We start from the raw sequence: 20,438 nt of genomic DNA, 5'->3' as shown, positions 1-20,438 counted from the left end.
GGTCCAATCATCGCAGAATCCGGGGGATGCCCCTGGGTTCGTCCGGGCAGCCGTGGGAGAGACGCCCCGCGAACTCGAGGATTCGTGGCTGCCTGTCGCCGAATGCCTTCTCCGCTCGGGGGCCAAAAAGGACAGTCCGTCGTTCCGTTTCGTTTCGAAGGGCGTTGGCCCGTGGATTTTCACCGGTCGTCCCGTCGTGTGCTGAACTTTCTCGACGGTGGTCTTCTTGTTCCGTGGACGCGCGCGAATGTCCGGCATCGAGTGACGAAACGACGACGACCACGACGACAGTGGGAGCCGCATCAGTGAGCAGAAGAACGAGAGGCGGACCAGGGCTGAAGATCGGAGAGTAGCACGCGCATGTATACATATGTACACGGGGAGAGGCATGCAGGTGTCCCTCGACGCCTGATCGTGAGTTCACGCATGAATTTTTATTCCTTTCGTGTCCCCAAGGTCAGCCCTATTTACCCATTTCCCTAGTAAGGGTTGAATGAATTGTTTTGTTATCACGTTCAGTAGACTTTGTAATCTTTGAGTTGTTGGTCCTGCATGTTTTGATCGGCTATAGGGTATGTACCTTGTATAGATTGTCCGATGCACGTGTATGTGTTTGGGTACCGTATTAATTCGATTGGACGCTAGATCAACTTGAGCTTATGGAAGAAGCAATCACCTGTGCTGTCTACGAGGCAATTTCACTGCGGTAAGGGGCACAGGAGTTGGCGTCTGAAGAGATATGAGGACAAATGGAGCATATCGTCCGTTGGATTCATCTACATTGCGACGTTTCGAGGGAGTACTGATTTTATGTTACTACATTCAGACGCTGCTGTTATGTGGAGTTTTTATCGAGTAGAGCAAGAGTATGGGGTAAAGATTAGAATCTGGTCGGTAGGAGCCATGTTCTTCGCCAGTTACTCAGCTTCCAACGCGATGTCCACTTAGCTACTCTGACGTGGAACTTTCCTACGAAAACATTTCGTTTAGTACGAGAATAGTATCGATCTAGCTAAGTGTGATCAGTAGACTGCGGATTTTTATTGCAAAATCACATTTTAGAAGGTTGTTTATGAAGAAAAAAACAGAAGTAGGAATTTCTTTCTTCTTTTAAATATCTTATTGGGTCCAAAAGAAAGTGAAAAACTCGTTGTTTTTCATTGCATTTCACAGAAACCTATCGGTTATAAATGCATAAAATCCGCAGTCTAGTGATCAGAGATTTGAAGCTTCCACGGCGCGACATCATACAGTTCTCACTGTTGAGTTTTTCAGGTGTAAGCCATGTCCTTGTGGAAATATTTTCCCAACGTTCCGCAAGCATTGCAGCTAGCTTCATCAGGGTGTCGAAAGACACACAGATACAGAGTATCATTTACATTATCGATCGTTAAACCCACCTAATATTACCATCGTACCATTAAATCCAATAATGCTCGATATCTGTGTCTCTCTAAGAAAATAATTCCACGAAGCCACGATTTACACCCGAAAGCCTCACCAATGAGAGCTAAGTGTACATTATTATTTTCCACGCGCGACCTTGAGTGATCGATTGATTTATCGTCGACAGTAGAACGATGTTTCCTCCATCCCAGTCCCGTTTCACTCGCCTAATCGTATTCTCCGCGTGTCGATACCACGACCCCGATTCCGTGAGCGTAGCTCGCGCCCGCGCGCACACGTCGCATCCACCCGTGGAATTTCGTGAAATCGAGTCCCGTCCGTTCCTCCACTTTCTTGTTCGGCTCGTCTTGCTCGCGCGAGTAACGGACACCTAACGAGCACGCGACGCTCCTGTGATTGCACGCGTCTTGGCACGCCGTTAATTTGTCTTCGATTCCGTTGACGGGAATCCTCGTCTCGGGTAATTGCAATAGACTTGCTGAGCTGTGACGATGCTTCTGCCATCTCGCGTCTCCTTCATCCAGCTGGAAAGGTTTGGTCCTCGCGTTGACATTCGCAGACAAGGGCAAAACATAGATACTACCTTGTCACGAGGATTTTTGTTAAGTCTGATTATTTTTTATTCATTTTTTTTTTGCATCGGTTTGGTCCACTGGACTGAATTGAAGAGGACAGAAAACCCATTAGCCCTCTATCGTATTGTATATATATAGTCATATTTATATATTGTTCGTTAGACAGTAGGTAATAATTGTTGAACAAATATTTCAGTGGATTACAGTGCCGTGGAAAACGAGTCCGTCAAATCGACCGTTAAAATCGCAGAAACGTAATCGCGTTTCAGGACGTCGCATTAATTCACGACTTCCCTTAGCCGTATTCCGGACGTGCATGCGGGGTCACGTCCGGTTTTAGCGGAGGTTTTCCGGCGTCACGTACGGTTCACCGGCCGGAACGAAATTTCTAATCCGTGCTGGGTTTATATAGTCATGCTCGTTATTCACACGCGCCCGTGACCGCGACATCACTCGCTGTCGGCTAATTAAACAACCAGCTGGTGCTGTTCTATTCAGCCGTAACGTGGGGCCTGCTATAAAAATTCTTCATCGTTACATCCTTTCTGTTCATCGACGATCCTCGTGACTCGACTCGACGAAACATATACCTCTTGATGGAAATTATATTACAATGATTGTACAACAATAAAGTAATGTAACAAACCTTTGGCAAAAGGGTGCAAAACTACTTCATCATTTTACTTAGGAGGAATACTGACAACAGAAGCAATTGTTTTTCTCGCAAGAAATATACAAATGTTAATTGGTATTAGGAATGTTAGACTTTCTATCTAATTTCACATAACGATTAATATTGAATTAATTAAAGTAAAGTACAGACAGTTCCTACAACTCTAATATAAACCCTAAGGTAAAATTCTGAGCCTCGTAGTTTTGTTAATTCTTTCATCCCAGTGTCAGAAATGCATTTACTTTGGATCGATTTAAAGACCACATTATTATATCCCTTCCATCGAGAGTAAACCCCTTCAGCGTCGAACTGAAATAAAAACTGAGCTTCTGTGTTGCAGATATCGCTACCGAAGGGACAGGCCGGGATCGGGGTTGCATAAGATAGGCACATTCGTGATCTACCCTGTAGATCCGGGCTTTTGTAGAATTGTAAATATCAGAAGCTCGTCTCTACAGGTATCTTACGGATGACATGCCACGCGACTCTAGATTGCAATGCATGGCGGTGCACTCGTTGAAATCACCCTGTCGCCCTCGGCTTTGCCGAACAATCCCCGCTGGGAGACGTTCTTTAGTTTTAGTGGTCGAGCGATCAGCTACAATCTACCAGCAAGCAATAAATAGCGCGGCAGAACGAGGGATTCGGGGCTGTTTGTTTCTTCGCTTTACTCGACGTTAGAATTTGTATAGCGTAGATTTATAATCGGTCACCATTTAAAATGTATTTAATGCTAGATTAGAAGGCGTTGTTTATGTGCTTCAAGATTATAATAAAAGCGTACTATATATTCTTTCTTTTATGGACTATGATTTAGGGACACTGAAATAAAATGTTGAATAAATACTTTGTGGTATAACCTGTTGATTCTGTATTATTTATTTTGCTTTAAATAATAGTTCACGAACCTCGTTTACAGGGTGTTGTAGTTGAAATGTAATAAAAAATGTATAATATATTTTATAATATAAAAACAATTAATGTATAATGTTAGATTGAATCCATTTATTTCATCCCAGAAAATTCTATGTATAAGTGACAAATAGAGATCTGACTAGGCAAGCTGTAAAGACCTGGTACGAATAAATTTAGCGATATGTATTTCTTCTTTTTATCATTGACTAAGTCATATTCCTTATGCCTTGATTGATTGAAATATGGATTAACAAAACTGATTACGATTTGGATCAGATATATTATTTACTTTATTCAATGTTCGAACAAACATCTTTTGTAATGGATTATATTTTACCCTATCGGAGATTCGATCAACTACATGACGATTTTCCCCCGTCGGTACTACAGAAAACTGTAAGTTACTATACAATAACAGAGCACGATGTTATCGACCTAGTAAATTGTCAGAATTCCACGTTTATATCCTTAATTCTGTATTTTGCATCAATGCACTGCAAATATATATTGCCTTACTGGGATCTATCACATATAGCTTGTTACAATCTATAAACAAGATGTTTTTAAAAATCCCTAAACGACATTTTACTTTGTTACAGGAATTACAAATGGCAGCAGAAGATGGCAGCACCATTTAGAAATGAAATTCCAAGAACAACAGCCGATTAATAAAGAAGAATATTATTTCTTCTTCCATTTATAATCACTCGTATCATCGTTAAACAGGTACTTCTAAATCTTCCAGGAAATATTTCCAACTTTCGAACAAAGCACATAAACCATCTCTAAATATTCGCTAAATCCTCTATGTATCCCTTCTAACTTCATCAATTAATCATAAAACAGTAATTATCACACTCAAATCACCATGCAGTTGAGCAGTTTCTTCGATGCTTGAAAACATTTCCAGTCAACTGCTCTATTTTTACATTACTACCTTTTTTCTAACCAACTTACCGTTTGTTTTCTTTTCCAAATATCGTCCTGTGCAACGAGTCGATCGCAAACACGTTCAGGGTCGTCCTGGGGGGAAAAAAAAATGCAATGTAGTTTCACGAAAAGACGAACGATAAGCGGATCGGAGTGCATGAATGCCAGGGCGTTCGATGGCGCGATAGCACGGTGGTACCCGGGGCGACGAGGTATTATATTATTGATCGTCCCTCGAGCTCTGTCCCCATCAGCTGTCGTGATCCCTGGCGTTCTCCTGGTACTACCGGGTTGCACGTTAACCTTTGTACTGGCGGCGGAAAAAAACGTTTACAGGCTGGATGAATATCCACCATGGACGGGACCCGCCTTACGGGGGCGCGTTTTTCTCTGTTCGACGAGCCGCATAGCGATCGACCCTGCTACAACGTGTGCGAGAACATTTCTGCGCGGTTTAAAATTATCAAAGTCAGTTCATTCTTTGAATTCTTAAGCATAAATTACGGCTGATTAAAAATTCAAGTAATCGACGTGCTCCGATGATTCATATTGTCACAAGAGCTTACTAAACAATTTATCCATTATTATACATGAATTCGTAAGATATTAATGGATAATTATGTTATTATGTTACCATTCGTTAAATTATAATTTATAAGTTTTCGCAAAAATTTCTGCCCAAGGTATGATCCGATTATTGTAAAACTAAATGTTTTTGAACTAATTACGAATTATAAGTAGATACGAAGCTTCATTACAAAAGGCAGCTTGAATACTATCAAAAACGAAATGATCCTTCCAAATATGCCAGGCAAAGTTTCCAATTCAATATAAAGTTTGGTTCGAAAATTATCGAATAATTTCTCTAATCATCATCGTACTCACCGATTTCCAACCGCATCCAAAAACCGGCCAAAGTATAAACTCAAAATTCCCGCGGGGTCGAGGTGGTCCGAGGGATGTTCGTTGTATACACGGACTTCCGGTAACGTCGGTCTCCGTTGATCGGACGATAATGACCGACAGATGAAGAAACATCGTTCTCCAATGACGCGCCAGTGGGTTAAGGCGAATCCCCGCCATTATGACGTGTCAGCATCCGGGGGATAATCCGCGATAACCATTTATTTCAGATCCACGGACCGAAGCGAAAGGGGTGGCAGCCAGGGTGGAAGACGGGCCAGAGAGAGGGTGGAGGCGGAGGAAGAGAAGAGCCGCACAAATCTTCCTTCCGTGGACAACTTGAAGAGTCTCTTCAACCGCCACCGCCTCCACTTCCACCCCCTTATCGTTCCGTTCCTTTGCTCGTCTTCTTCCGCTCGGTCCGCCAGCCTCCACGAACGTAATATCCTGCTCTATCCGCTCCGCCTCTGGATGGCTCGAGCCTTCTAACACGAATCTCTTCGTGTCTCCTTCTCACACGAGTCCCCGTCCGTGCGTTCCCCATCCCCTCTTCAGCCCCACGGGCTCTTCAGGGTGTCACTAATACCGCGAGGATTAATGTTACGTGGCGGGGCTTACGGGCCCACTATTAATTTCATCGGGAGAACAATATCTTACGTGCCGGTGGCGGAGTATCGGGTGCACGGCTCTCTGTAACTACCTGGCGCACCCCGTGACGATCTAATGCACGGGTTAGCCGGAAAAGAGATCTTATCTACGTTCGCGGGAGCTCCCGAACCCGCCACTTCGCACGGATTAGGTAACCAACTGTGCATATTGTCAGGAAAAATGTTCTTAATTTTATCTACTGATTATATGAGTAGTATAACTGTTCTGAATTGTAGAAACATTCGATAGTAAAAATGGGACTTGGCAGAAGATAGGCAGGAGATGGTGCAGTGGAGAGACAGGTTGCGTCAGAAAATTACGATCAAGACCAGGTATTGCAGGCTGACTGTCGGTTCAGGTAACACGATTTTTTTATCGATTCGGTATATTTTTGTGAACTGATAATAGTCGAAAGCAGCAAACTCGGCTTCCACTAGGGGAAACAGTGATGTAGGGAGGGACCTCCTACTATGCTCCTACTTTTTAATTTAGGAATTATTTACATTTATGGAAAATTAACATTCATTTTAACATTCATTTCAGTACTTGAATTATATTTACCAAGTGGTAGTACGCCCTTACTCTTATGCCACTTTTTCCCCTAGCAAGTACAAACAAAGGAAATAATCATACGTCCGAGAGTTGGATTTTCGGTGAAGATACGGAATCGTATAAGCGCTGGTTTATTATCGATTCGGTCAAAAAACCGTAGTGAGAATATCCACTAAACACAAATGTCCTCGCCTAAAAATATGGACAGGTATTTATGAATGTTCCTTCGGTGCTCTAACTAGCCCAAACGTCTCAATCACAGCGAACTTCCTTGACAGACTACAGATTCCACGATTCCAATTCGACATTTAAGGAACATTAGAAAACCCATTGCAAAGGTCAGCAATAATTAAAATAGCTAATAGAACACATGTACGCAACCCGCAGGCAGCTTCGAAAATTCCGATCAATCCGTGATCAGACATGTAACATACCTGTGGCTACGTTGAAATCAGGTCTAGTCAAGGAACCAACGTACCGGGATCATATTTCTTTCCCTTCTGATGTTTCGAGAGCATCATAGTTCGCGGTAAGTGTAATACAAAGGTTATTACGGCGCACGATAACATCCGAGCATAGTTGACGGGTTTGACTGACGAGCTCTCAGACGTCGCTGCAGGAGCACGCCATTTGCGGGGCCTCGGCTGATATTTATCTGCAAGTAATTAGGAGCCGGGCCTGGAATCACGCACACCGTTTTCGCCGTTCTTCCAGGATAACTTTCGCCCCGTAACGCTGCCAATAATAATTATACACCTTCTCCCCCTTTTGTCGCTGGGCTAGCATGCGGATCGTCGACGAGTACAGGTCTGAACCGCCTATTGTCGTGAACGAACGTCGACAAACATTGCTTTCGCGGCGTTTAACATTTAAAGAACCAACTTTCTTATCTGATTCGTTTCGGAAAAAGTTCAGTGATTCGTCACTTGGTACGGTTGAATCGCCTTCTTGGGGGTGTTTGCACAGGATTGTGGAGCGGAAGGGTGTGACTAGTGTTGCGGTTGAATTAGGATCGACTAGGAAGTACTTTTTTCCTCGTAGGTCTCGATGTGAAGATTTTTTATGGAATCATGTAACCAGGTTAATTCGGTAATATTATTTTTCTCCTCTGGAGGAGGGGGAAAATTTGGATATTTTCTCCTCTAGGCAAAGGTCACTTTTTCCTTCTAGAAAGGAATACGCCCATGGATGGGATGATAAGGTATGATTCTGGAACTATTAGGTGCACCAATTAATTCATTATTACTTCTTAATAAACTGGTGACAGTTTAAATTCAAACATCTTCCTCCCGATTTTTTTCTTCCAAAATGGTGGCGAACGTCGAAAAACGAGGAGAAATATCACGAGAACAGTTATTGGCTTCCGGTTTCCTCGAAAATAAGTATTGAGTTTGACAAAATATAGTGGATTACTTATTGGTACACCTAATAATGTTAATACTTGGAGAACTGGCGATGTTTCGGCATAACTTATTGTTAGTACAATTGCAAATTTGTAGTTGCAGATTACTTAATGAAGACTTAAATAAATACCGTATTATTGCGTTATCTGAAATAATAGAATTATTTATTTAAAGTGGCGACTTTTGATACTCTAAACGAACACTTTATCCCATTTGTTTATCGTCATTCAATCGCCGATGAGTAATTTTTAATGATTCGATGACCTCCACAATACTTACCTTACAACTACTTATATAAGAAATCTGATAATTAGACTCTGCAATTTCTAAAAAATTCTCACTTTCATAGACCTATTTTCTACAAACATCAATTAAATAGGAGCATACCTTCCCTGTCACTAATCGTATTATATCAAGAAGAGAATACAATCTAAATTAAACTTTATCAAAGGCACTACTTAATTATGCTTTACACCGTTGCATCCTATGGTAAGTGTATAAAACATCAAAAGTCTGATAATAATGCAAGAAACCTAAACAGTCGCGAAACAGTTAGCAATTGTACGGCCGTGAAAGGCAAGAATAGAGGCGAATCCACGGTGGGCAATTTGGTTTCAAAGAGAAAGTGCCACTGCGAATTTCCCGGTGGACGTTTCCCAATGGGTTAGCTGGCACACGTCGAAAGGGTTCTAGGGGATCCCTTCGCCGATCCAACCGGCCCTGACCGCATCAAAACACCGTCGGCCGGGGGCATTGTTTCGCTTTTAACCCTTTACCCCCGGAGACTCCGTGGAGAGGATGATCATAAATAAGTCAACGGGTACACGACGTCGTGCTCCCGCCACTGGAGGATTTATTCGCACGTGCAGGTACTTTGCAAATTGCCGTGACGGGACTAGAAAGTTAATGGAAGAAGTTCTGTCGTACTCTATTAACGAGAAACCCAGCCGGTAGCGTTTTCCACGACGATTTCCTACTTTCCACCTCGACGTCACCTGTACAGTTAGTCGAAGGACCGAGCGGTACCTCGTGGATGCTGATTTAAAAAAATATTCCTTCGTACGGCAGCTTGTAAATTGTCGTTGGAATAACAGGATTCGTCTGGTGGTAGATGTATGCAAATGAAGGCAAATCTTTTATTTCCATGGCACAGGTGTTGAAAGATTCTCAGTGGATGGTCAAAATGGGTGCTTGCGGGACACACACTTCATAACGTCGATACCCATGGATATTGGACTCAAGATACTGTCAGCTTCTAAACACTGAAACCATAATTAATAAAAATATAAAAATTAATATTGTTACTTTCTATTGTTAGCTTTTTTAATTTGTTTACGTTTAGAATCGTTTACTTCATTGGAATATTACTTATAATATACTCTGAATGTCAACCATTCAGAAATAAAGGATTTGCAGATTCATACTTACTTGACATTTTGTATTATAGCAGAACCTCCGATATCTGGACTAATAGGAAGACATAAGTCCAGATAATAGAACACTCACTATCCTGGTGCCTAATTTAATTTATTTAACCAAAGATCACGAAAATCGTTAGCTCGTTTAAATATTTATGAATCCCATATCTTTTTGGCTGCTAAATTACAGAAATGCTTCTACACAGAATTCGATCGAACCGAATAAACCACCTAATACATTATTCACAACTACTCCATTTTTGCAACAGACAACAGCATCTGTTTTTTACATATACTCTAAAATTTCTCTGTAACATTCGATCGAACAGAATAAACTATACATCGTATCTAGACACAACACATTTCCACCAGAAGAAAGCATCTGTTTCTAGGACACATCCCCTCTACCGTGCCAATAAAAATTTCTTCTCCGATTTCCAAAAACGCCCTGCACAACAGACCAGTCTCCACTCAAGATCCCCAGTACTCTATCAATCCGCAGAAGCATCGACCCGGACCTAGGCCAAGCCCGTGGTCTCTATCATCGGTCACTAGCGAGGAAGACAAAAGGCGCTACCCCGACCGATAAAGTAACAGATAGCTCCTCGATCAGCGAGCGTACCATCAGCGATACACCTCCGGTTCCCTAGCCAGGACGATAACGGTAACGGTCGCGCGTCGTCGGTCGAAGCAACCGCGGATGCATAGCGTGGCCCTATTGGTCGTCTTCATGATCAGAAGAGCGGCAGCATCCTGGTCCTCCCTTTAGTAGTCTCGTACCACTGGCTACGTATACCCTTACTATGGTACCCCTGGCGGCGCGGTGCTAGCCGTGACACGAGAAATGTGATTAATGATCGCAACGGAGAGCCATGCACCGTACACCGCTCTCCTCTTTTCCTCGTACACCCCTCATACTCCCCTTGATCCCCTCCCTTACCCATGTACGCCTTCCCGCTCAGCCCTGGGAGTCGATTCCACTCTTCCCTGGACGGCCACCACGTTTTCTCTTCTCCCCGTATCGTTCTCTCTTTCAGCAACCCCTGCTGCTGCCGCTGACGTTGCCACCGCCACCGCTGCAACTGGCCCCCGCACGATCCTCTCTCCTCCACGAGCAATCTGACTGTCTGCCAGCTTTCTTCTCCCGGGCCCGACGTTCCTCTTTCTCCCTTTGTGCGACCGCGGTTCGACTGATTATCTCGCTCCTATTTCCTACGCTGCCAGCCAACGTCCAGCTGGTTTTCCATGGGCTTCCCTACTGTTAGTTCGACGAGCAACCGCGTGGTCCTACGCGGGGGAAAGGGGTGAAGATGTTCACGCGTGGAACACGGGCGTAGAATGATTCTTTGTTGGGTGGATAGGGGACGGTTGGTGTTTAATGGATAGTAAGCGGGCTCCGCGAGCTGGCGTTTCTGCGGAGGAGTCTTTCGAGGAATGCTCGTGGGAAGTTTGGGAAGTTACGATGAGAACAGATAAGCGTGGCGTTGTTTTAGAGGGATGTATGGTGATTTTGGTTCGCGATTTTTGGCTGGATTGTTCGAATTTCAACTCTTGCTTTACGATTTTCTTGACCTCTGCAGACTTCGGGATTACATTGTTCTCGATTGTTTCCCAGAAACGAAAGGAATTTTGTACTTATGGCAACTGTATTTTTACTGGTAAGGTATATATTAATGCCAGCAGTGTGGCATTTCACTTCGATTCAAAGAAAACTGAATAATATTTTTTTTTTTTTTAATTGATTTTGGAATCGTCAACACGAGTCTGAGTCGATGTTATGGGGTAACGGGTTAATTTTTTTTTTTTTGTGTTGGCAGTTGGAGGATTGTGTCTAGTTTAGCGTAGAAGTGTAGTGGCAGTGCTCGATTGGTTGCACATCAGTGGTTTTCAACCTTCGTACATCTGAAGTAGAATAAAAACTATTACTTCGTATAGTGTTTTGTGCAGTAGATCTTAAATATTAAAGTATAAAATGAAAATTCTATAGTTACTTGAAATGAGCAGGAAGCGAGCAGTAAACGAAGATGTTAATAAAAAAATGTCTTGACCTTTTGGGAAGACGATGTTTAATTAAAAAGAAGTAACATTGTTTGCAGACTAGTGTTTGAAAAACACTGCTATAATATTTCCGAAAATGTCACAGAAGAAAATGTACGCATATCTGAGTTAACGTAGGCAATTTGTAGGAATTAGTTATCTGTGCAGGATTTGTTCAGAAGTTGGGGGTAGTGGATTTATGGGAAGTACTGTGTAAAGTTACGTTTAATGTGGGTACTTTACAGAAGATACTCTCTTTTTTACTGTAATTTCTAGGGGTATGTATACAATTGAAACTTTGTTGAAGATGGTGGATACCAGAAGTATTGTAGGAAAGCTTCATTGGAAATTATATTTAATACAGGTAATTTTGCAAATTCTAGCGTCTTCTTGAACATAGTGTCGAAGTACATAGTCGTTTGCGTTGAATTCCATAAAGAATTGTTGTAAAATTTCGATTATTTATTACGTAATTCTCGTTACACATTCGTCCATTCGATGCTATTTCAGCAATCGTGTTTTAATTTATTTCTATTCTTCTTGTTTTCAGACAAGAATTGGCAATGATGGAACTTCCTGTCTTCCGTTAAATGAACCTGTCGGAACCAAGACTCTCTGGGAATTAAGAAGTCGCGGAAGCCGAGGAAGAAATCAGTCAGTGCCTGTTCCAAGCACGATGACTTTGACTCTATCGACTCGCTTCCTGCTTATCTAAATCACTTATCGATATCTTCGTGATCCCGGTTTCCTTCAATATCCGAATGCCGTCGATCTTAATAATCGTGGACGTTCACCTCGATTCGTAAAGATTTCTACGTGTTTTATTTTTCAGGAAGATTCTGTCGCAGATTTTTACGTTTAAATAGCTGTAGAAATTAAGAACTCGGAACAAGAGTCTGAATAGGGGTGAAAAATATCTTCGAGGCCGAAAATCAGTGGCCATTCGGCCCGCTCGAATCTAAGGCTGCATGGCGGCCAAAAATGGCGCCCGAAACTAAATTCGTGAACTTGCTTTTAGAGGTATATTTCGATAAAATTTTTTCGAATCACAAAAACTGTCCATAAACATGGACTAAAATCAAACAGAACAAATATACAAAGCAAACCTTCATCAATCACATTTATTAACAAAAAATCGTCACTAAAGTTCCACATCTTACGAACCACCCAGTGCATCGCCACTGAAACCAATCGGAAAAAGTCCAGAGTCGAACAATAAACCGGCCACCCCTAGTACACGAGCTCCCCTAGATCCGCCATCGCTTCGGGCCAGTAAACTTTCGAAAATAATTCACCATCGGCGTCGAGCAACGTGGCCCTTCGTGGAAAGAGAGACAGAGTGCTCCCCGCGGAAATCAACGGGGGTTGCGAGCTTTTCGTTGAAATTTCCGGCGTATTGTCGGCGTTCGGCGGCCGTGGATGATCCGGAGCCACCATCAACCCCTTTTGTGACGGAGGAGAGCTGGAACGAGGCGAGAGGAGGCGAGGACAGAGGGGAAAGGGGGCGAGCCCGAATGGGGATACGGGGATGGCGACGCGTCCCTGGCGACGCCGCGACGCTGACAGCGTCCCGCGTTACTGGGTTCAACCCCGACCATCTTTTCCATCCCCCGACTCTATTTCCGCGTTTTCTTTGACACACCCAGGATTAAAAGCTTCGACTGTTTCTGCGAGCTTGCAAAGGCCCTGGACGTCGCTTGATCGGTTCCTCGAGTGTGCTGATCGCGGGGGTGATTTTGTGGGCGTCGAATTGCAGGGGGATTATATGGGATTGATCTGGAATTATTAGGTGCGTAGAGATAAACTGTTTTTTTTTTCTTATATTCGATTCAGAGAATTTTAGAAACACATGATTCGTTAATCGTGTTTTAAAGTGGGGGTTATTTATATTGAATTTAACCCTCGTGGGGCTGGTCAGGTCGATTTAACTACAAGTCTATCTTTCATTCTTAATTCCGGTTTTTGTTATTGAAATTTTGGTAATTAAGTTGACAGGAATAGCTTAAGTAGTTTTTGATGCTTCAGAGGATGTGGTAGTAATAGAATAGAATAGAGGATGCAATGTTGTAGGAATATTACACATTTGTCTTTATGTGTGTATTATACCAATGATCTTCTCCAGAGAATTTTTGTTCAATATGATACAGCTTTCTACTTCCTCTTAACGTGCTTGAAGAAAATGGTGGACATAAATTCTCCTTGTTAATACCAACACAGTTTATACCAAGGACTGTAAATGATTGAGAAATCTGTTTTTATTTAACTTAATACCCTTATTTCTGGCAGATATTATTATTGTATTCACCTGTCATGCATTCTTCTGACGATCAAAGTTTATAATCATCGTCATTAAAATCGATGCAAGTGCCCCATCAATTAAGTTAGGTTGAGTTTGAAGGTGAAGAAGTCCAGTAAATTGATAGTAACGCGAATGATATATCTTTGGTAAGTAGCAGATAATTACAGTTTAGTTAACTGATTGATGACATCATCGTTACTGGAACGGTTCCTGAAGCAGAGAGTATTCGATCGTAAGTCGAAGAGAAACTCAGCACAAGGGAATTAGGAAATTGAGAGTAATGAGTGCAGAATGACCGCCTCAAGAAGCCTATAATTGCAGTTTGGTGAACATGTTGCATGGTTTATTATAGTTGTTGAAGCGGTTGATAAAGTAGGAGTCGTTAATGAGCAATTACAAGCGAAGGAAGCTTGAATATTGAAAGTGCTGTCTACTCTTAAAGATTGACTTATTACATGCAACCGTCCATTTAGAATGTGTTTGAACACAATAGTGTCATTTAGATTCTATTCATTTTGGTTATTGAAAAATAATTCGTTTCATGTCTGAACATTCAAAAAGTAATTCCTTACTCTTTTCGTGTAACACAAACTACGAATTTCGAAAATGATACAAGACTTGGAGAAAATCTATTGAAAAGCCTGTCGTCGCGTAAACTGTACGTCCATGTTGGTAACACTTGCACCGACGCAAGTGATGGCCGGCGAACTCGGTTCAGTCCGAGGGATGAAATACTTGATGATATTAAACATGAATAATGTAACGGCTCGAGGGCGAGGTACAGCGGCTGTCGTGAAGCTTTCGAGAATACAACGTACGTAAAATCACAGTGCAACATCTGTCGAGAGTGTAAGAACGAGACGAAGCAGAAAAAAAAAAGAATAAAGCTTTACACGTTTTACTTGTGTATAATGAACAATACAATACGTTCCTCCCTTCTCACTGAAAGATTCGAAGAGATCATGTTATTCTTACATTATGAATGCTTATTTAAAAAAACAGAAGATGAACACAGTGGATTTCAGGTATATTATAATGCACATAAATAATTAAATGTATCATGTTAAAGTAGGATGTAGGAATATTTTACTAAATAAATAAAAAAATGACCAGAAGAAGGCCTGGGCAAGTAGAAATGATGAGACACATACTTCGTCTTCCCTTTGTAACCGATTAAACTCACATCGCGACACTTGGAGTGAGAAGATTGCCTTTACTTACACATTGTGTATAATATTGCCTTTACTTACACACTTACATATTGCCTTACACTGTCCTCGAAATATTAATTCTTTTTATAATAATAAATAAACCATAGAGGAAACATTAAAATAATGAATTAATAATTAAAATAAATAGAATAAATAATAAAGAGCTATGTAGTCCTATAACCCGATGGAAGAAGACCAATTACGCTCGTGAGAACCAAACTCATCGTGGTTGTTAGACCAAGAAGTGCGTTCAACTTTTCCTTTGCAATGGAAACGAGGCTTATTGGCAGGAGTGACGAGAGCAGAGTAAATTGGTCGAAACAAGAGGGCACGGGAAGCCGGAAAAAATCAGTGCCGGATGACTCGCCGGTTTCTGAACGAACCGGAATGACTAAGTGTGAATTCAATTAAGGGTTTGTTTTAAGCATCTATCAAACCTTGTTTGCAGACCGACTCATTATTCACGTAACAAGATGAGATTGACAATTCTGCCCCGGGTTAATTAATGCTTTCTGACTGAGGTAAGTCGATCCACCATAATTTGCGCGTTACCTTTAATTGAAATCGACCTGATATAATTACATACAGATATACACTAAGTTGCCTATGTTTTTTCACAATTCCAGTAACTAAATCTTAATGGACTTTATCAATTTCGTGAGCCTTGCTCTGATAGCTCAGAAATGTAAATTAGTGTATGAATTTGTGGAAACCATCAGTGACTAATCCACTGCATTTTTAATGAGACGATACACATTTAGAATATAATTATACATTTAGTAGATATAATTTACATTCGGTATGTCCTTTCACTCTTATACTCATAAAAATGGCATCGGGCCTTGGAGACCAGGAACGAAGACATATTATTAACGATTACATTATTGAGTTTCATTCACCTAAAATTACTGTTATAAAATTCCTCTGAAAGTTTTTATTCTATTCAAAACTATTGAAAAATATTCTGTCCCAAATCAAATTGACCCAAAGCATTAGACAAACTTTTAGATCAAAACAAAAATTTGATCTGTTTATTCATGTATCACATATTAACGATCAGAATACTTGAGTTTCTTTACCTTTCCTTTCTTCCCCAAACCGTGCAAAATTCTAATGAACCTCGAAGGTTCATTTCTTAGGCCACATAAAGTGGATAGTTTTCATCGATTCTTCAGGGTACCATCGTCTTTCCAAAAATTTTCTTCTCGAAAAAGGCCAGGGGCATTCTCTTACGTGCTTTGTGCCGCGGCCATGAAAGGCGAGACAGAGGCCGTAGTAAGCAGCGGGGTGTTAATAATGGTCCTGGAATTTAGTCCCGGCCTGTGGACCAATGTCAAAGGACCAATCCTCGTCCAATCCCGGTCGGTGAGTGCCGCAGGATGTTGTTGTAGGCCGGACCAAATAGTTCAGGGCGGACCCTTCTTTTAATTGTATCGAAGGGTCGGTACGCGACGGACCCCCGGTCAAAGACTCGTGAGAAACGGAATGCGTGCACGAAACACCAATTCATCTGTCCGGGCTTTCCGTGAAAACGGTATCATTAATTTACCGCGGCGCGTCGCCCACGAAAAACCGGGACAAATTGTTGAAACAGCGAGGTGGCCCTATACCATATGCACTCGAAACGTTCTGGCGTCAAAATGGAGGAAGTGAATATACTTGATTGTCGTTGAAAATTCGAGTTGGATAATTTGTACATTGGAAGAACTAATCGGGATTTGAACAAATCGTTAATTTTAATAGTAGAAATTTTATAAAGCTTATTTTAGGTACATTCTGGAATCGACACTAGGAGGATTGATCAGATTAAAGCTATACTTGTTAGCACTTGGTAAACTTTTTATGACCTTTTATTAAGTATGGGTCATTAGTTTTGTCCTTGAAGTTATAACAGTCTAGAACATTCATATGTGAAGACAGATTGTAATAGTAGACAGAAGAAAGTTTTGGATGATTGTAGGTAACGAAAGAAATACTGAAAGAATACACTTGGATCAAAATGGCCCCGGCGGTCCTTTTAGGTAGATAAAGACTCCCTAGTCCTTCTAGTGTTAACCCGTTGTCTTACGATCTTTCTGACGACTGTACTTTCAAGCATTACTTTATCGTTAATATTTTCCCAGATTCAAAGGGAATTTTATTCTTAGGGCAAGTGTACCATTTACTCTAAATCTTAAATATTAATACCAATGAAACAGAATTTCAATTGGACTAAAAGAAAATGAATACTATACATGTTTATTAAATGCAGTTTCAAATCATCATCACGACTTGATGTTATAAGGCAAGGGGTTAAACTGCGAACTTTGATGCATTTGCATTAAACTACTTAAAGTTTAATGAAATCCTACATATTTTCAACCCATTGGTATCCTTGATATGAGAAATAAACTTCTGATCAATCCATTGTTACATGAAATAACCGAAAAGAAAACATAAATATCTATGAAATATCTACTTTATAAACGTTATAACATCTACTTACTATTTGAAAATCTCGAAGGTAAAAATATTAATAAAGTTGCAAAGTCCTTTTGGCGTCTAGCTACTCCTTCAATTTTCTTTCCCAAGCTTCTCCAGTGATGTTCGTTCCAGACCGGTCGTATAGGACGATTGAGACGTTTTCTCGAACTTGGCGCCGAACTGCGAAGAATCGTAACCTCGTGTCCACCGTCACGACGCATTGTGCTCGACAAGGGCTGTCACAATGGAACGAGAGCACCGCGACGACAGGGGAAAAAAAGAGAGCAGCTGTGACGAGGAACCTTGAAATGGCGATTCTATGCGCGTCAGAAGTCGCTCGGCTATGATCCTTCGTCGCTCGATTTGGACGTTATTGCCGGTGGATTATCTTTTTGTTAGGAGCGTGCACGTGGAAAAAAACGGGGTTTAACGTTACCGTTTAGAACGTCTCGCGGTTTCTTGGACAATGAAATTAATCGGAACAACTGTCGTGACTAATGATTCGTTGTAACACGTAGAACGTGGGGAACATTGTTTGTGTTGCTGCGTTGAAGAAACAGTAGATATGGAGAACGGTGTAAAAAAGAATTGGTGAAAGGATCCGGGATTCTAATTATAAACAGTTTATGGGTTTTATGCATTTATGGTTATATATACTATCTTCGAAAACTAGGTGAAACGAAACATTTAGTGAAACTAATAATAACGATTTCTCATAGAATGATTGTTTAGGACGATATGGCACTATGGTGCCATTATAGATGTTGGATAGCCATTGGCGGAAATCACTTTCATTCGCTTATTACATGAAAGAGGGGAAAGAATATTCCGTTGGTGTCATAGTGGCCAATTATAGTAATAGGTGTACTCTATCTTTAAATAAATAAATGTTCCTGCTGGCACTTTTCGCCAACCTCTGCCATAATTAAAGAGTGAACTGCATTTTTATGTTATTCGTAATCCAATGGAACCCTTAATGTAATACACCAGATTCTGTTTAATTCCAAATTCTAACAATTAATCCATAAAATAAATATCCGTTATTCGATTACAAGGATAGAAAATATGGAGAGCGATACATACGGTAAGACGGGATTAATATTGATCCCTCTTCTATCGAGAACCGGGTCAATGGAATTACAGGATTAATTACACGAAGGGCGTTGATACTCGATTCGGCCAGTGCCGAGGGGGACGCTCGTCGCGGGCTAAGGGTGGTTTCACCCGCTGGTCACTCCTCGGCTTTTCCACGAACCGCTGATAAGGCGTGTCGTCGAACATTCGGGATGAAATATATCGCACGATGGTAGCAGCTTTCAGCGAAATATATTGGAGATCATCCAAGGCGATTTAACCCCTCTGGATGAGACACAATTCTTTCTGCATTACTGGATGGCATCTAGAATATACGTTCTCGTCTATTATTAATTAGTGGACTGTGAATTTTTATGCAGAATAAAATTTTCAACGGTGACTCATGATGACAAGCGCAAATGTAGGGATTTTTTTTTCTTTTAACCATCCGGAGGTCATGGTTAATCTGACAGATACACGCAAAAGATAAGTTTGTAAATGAAAGTGCAGATGAAAACGATATTATTGAATTGTGTTCAGAAGGTTCAAGATATTTCTAGCGACGAGGCCAAAGATGGAAACGAAGATGTTGATTATTCTTTTTTGGAAAATATAAAACAGTAAAATGGAGGAAGATACATATAATTTGTCTTTAACCTTCTGGAGGGAGGAAGGGTTAACTATATTATTGAGTTTAGAACAAAATACATCATTTCTTGCACATCTGATGAAGGATTTGCCCTTTATTTTATTTAACAGAGTCCTATAAGCTGAAAATGCATAAAATCCGCAATTAACTAATTAGCTGATAGAGGAATCAAATTAAGTTTGCCATATTTTTGAAATTAAACCACATGGTTCATTTCTATGAAATATTTTTGCATGTATTTAAAATCCAATAACAGTTAAGAATATGATCGCAGAAGTGTTCCAGTTAGCTGGAATCGATCCGCCGTACCGAAAAACTAGTTCCACGGGAAGAATCCCGGTCGTGGCGAAGACTCATTGCTATTCCGCGGAGTAACTCATGCGGGGCATTATGGTAGTCGCAGTCGGGGCTCTGCCAAATTGAAAACAAGATCCGTCACGTTTTCAGACAAGCAAAAAGAATTTTAATGAATTATAAGGAGCAGGTATGAAGGAGGATTGACAGGCGATCCTGGTGAAATTAAAGGAGCTGCCCACTGACGACGCCGGCCGCCATTGTGCTGCTTGTTCGGCCGTTTTTTGCCCCGCCGGGGTACCATTTGATAGTTTCTAATTTTTCAGCATAAATTGCTTCTCGTTTCGCTTACGATACGAGGGAACATTAACTAATTTTCTCTCTTCGTTTTGAATAACGTTCAAATGGTTTCCAAACTTCATCTTCAAGCTCGTTAGCTGCCGTGTACAGGGTGAGTATCAATATCTCAACAATTAGCGAAGAAATCTTAAGAATCATTCCTGATGGTAACATAGAAATAACTAATTTATCATTCGTCAGACTGTACATTTTTATATATCAAGCTCAATGTACATGATTTTTATAATTGTATGGTGATGTATCGTTAAGAAAATAAATAACGACAATCCTTTTTATCTGGTTAAATCAGATACTTGGCAAATGAAAGACGGACAAATGTGTTTTCTACTACAGTTCCAATTCTATCAGAATTAGTAGTTGTATTTATGTTATATAATCTTTTCAATACAAATATTCGATTACGTTCCCATATTCTGACGAATAATTAAAGTTCCTCTCTACAAGATACTTTACAAAAATATTAACATTATTTCTTTGTAAATGTAGTTGCACTAATACCGGAACAAATGTGCCTCAGGGCTCTGGCGATTATCTTGAAAATGTATAAAAAATAAGTTGACAATGATGGTGAAGAGGTAGAGATTCTTTGCAGACAAAATACATTTGTTAATACGATATACCGCGTTA

This window comes from Dufourea novaeangliae, unplaced genomic scaffold (genome assembly GCF_001272555.1).
Source record: "Dufourea novaeangliae isolate 0120121106 unplaced genomic scaffold, ASM127255v1 scaffold60, whole genome shotgun sequence".
NCBI classification, from domain to species: domain Eukaryota; kingdom Metazoa; phylum Arthropoda; class Insecta; order Hymenoptera; family Halictidae; genus Dufourea; species Dufourea novaeangliae.
This window is presented reverse-complemented; position numbering follows the sequence as displayed.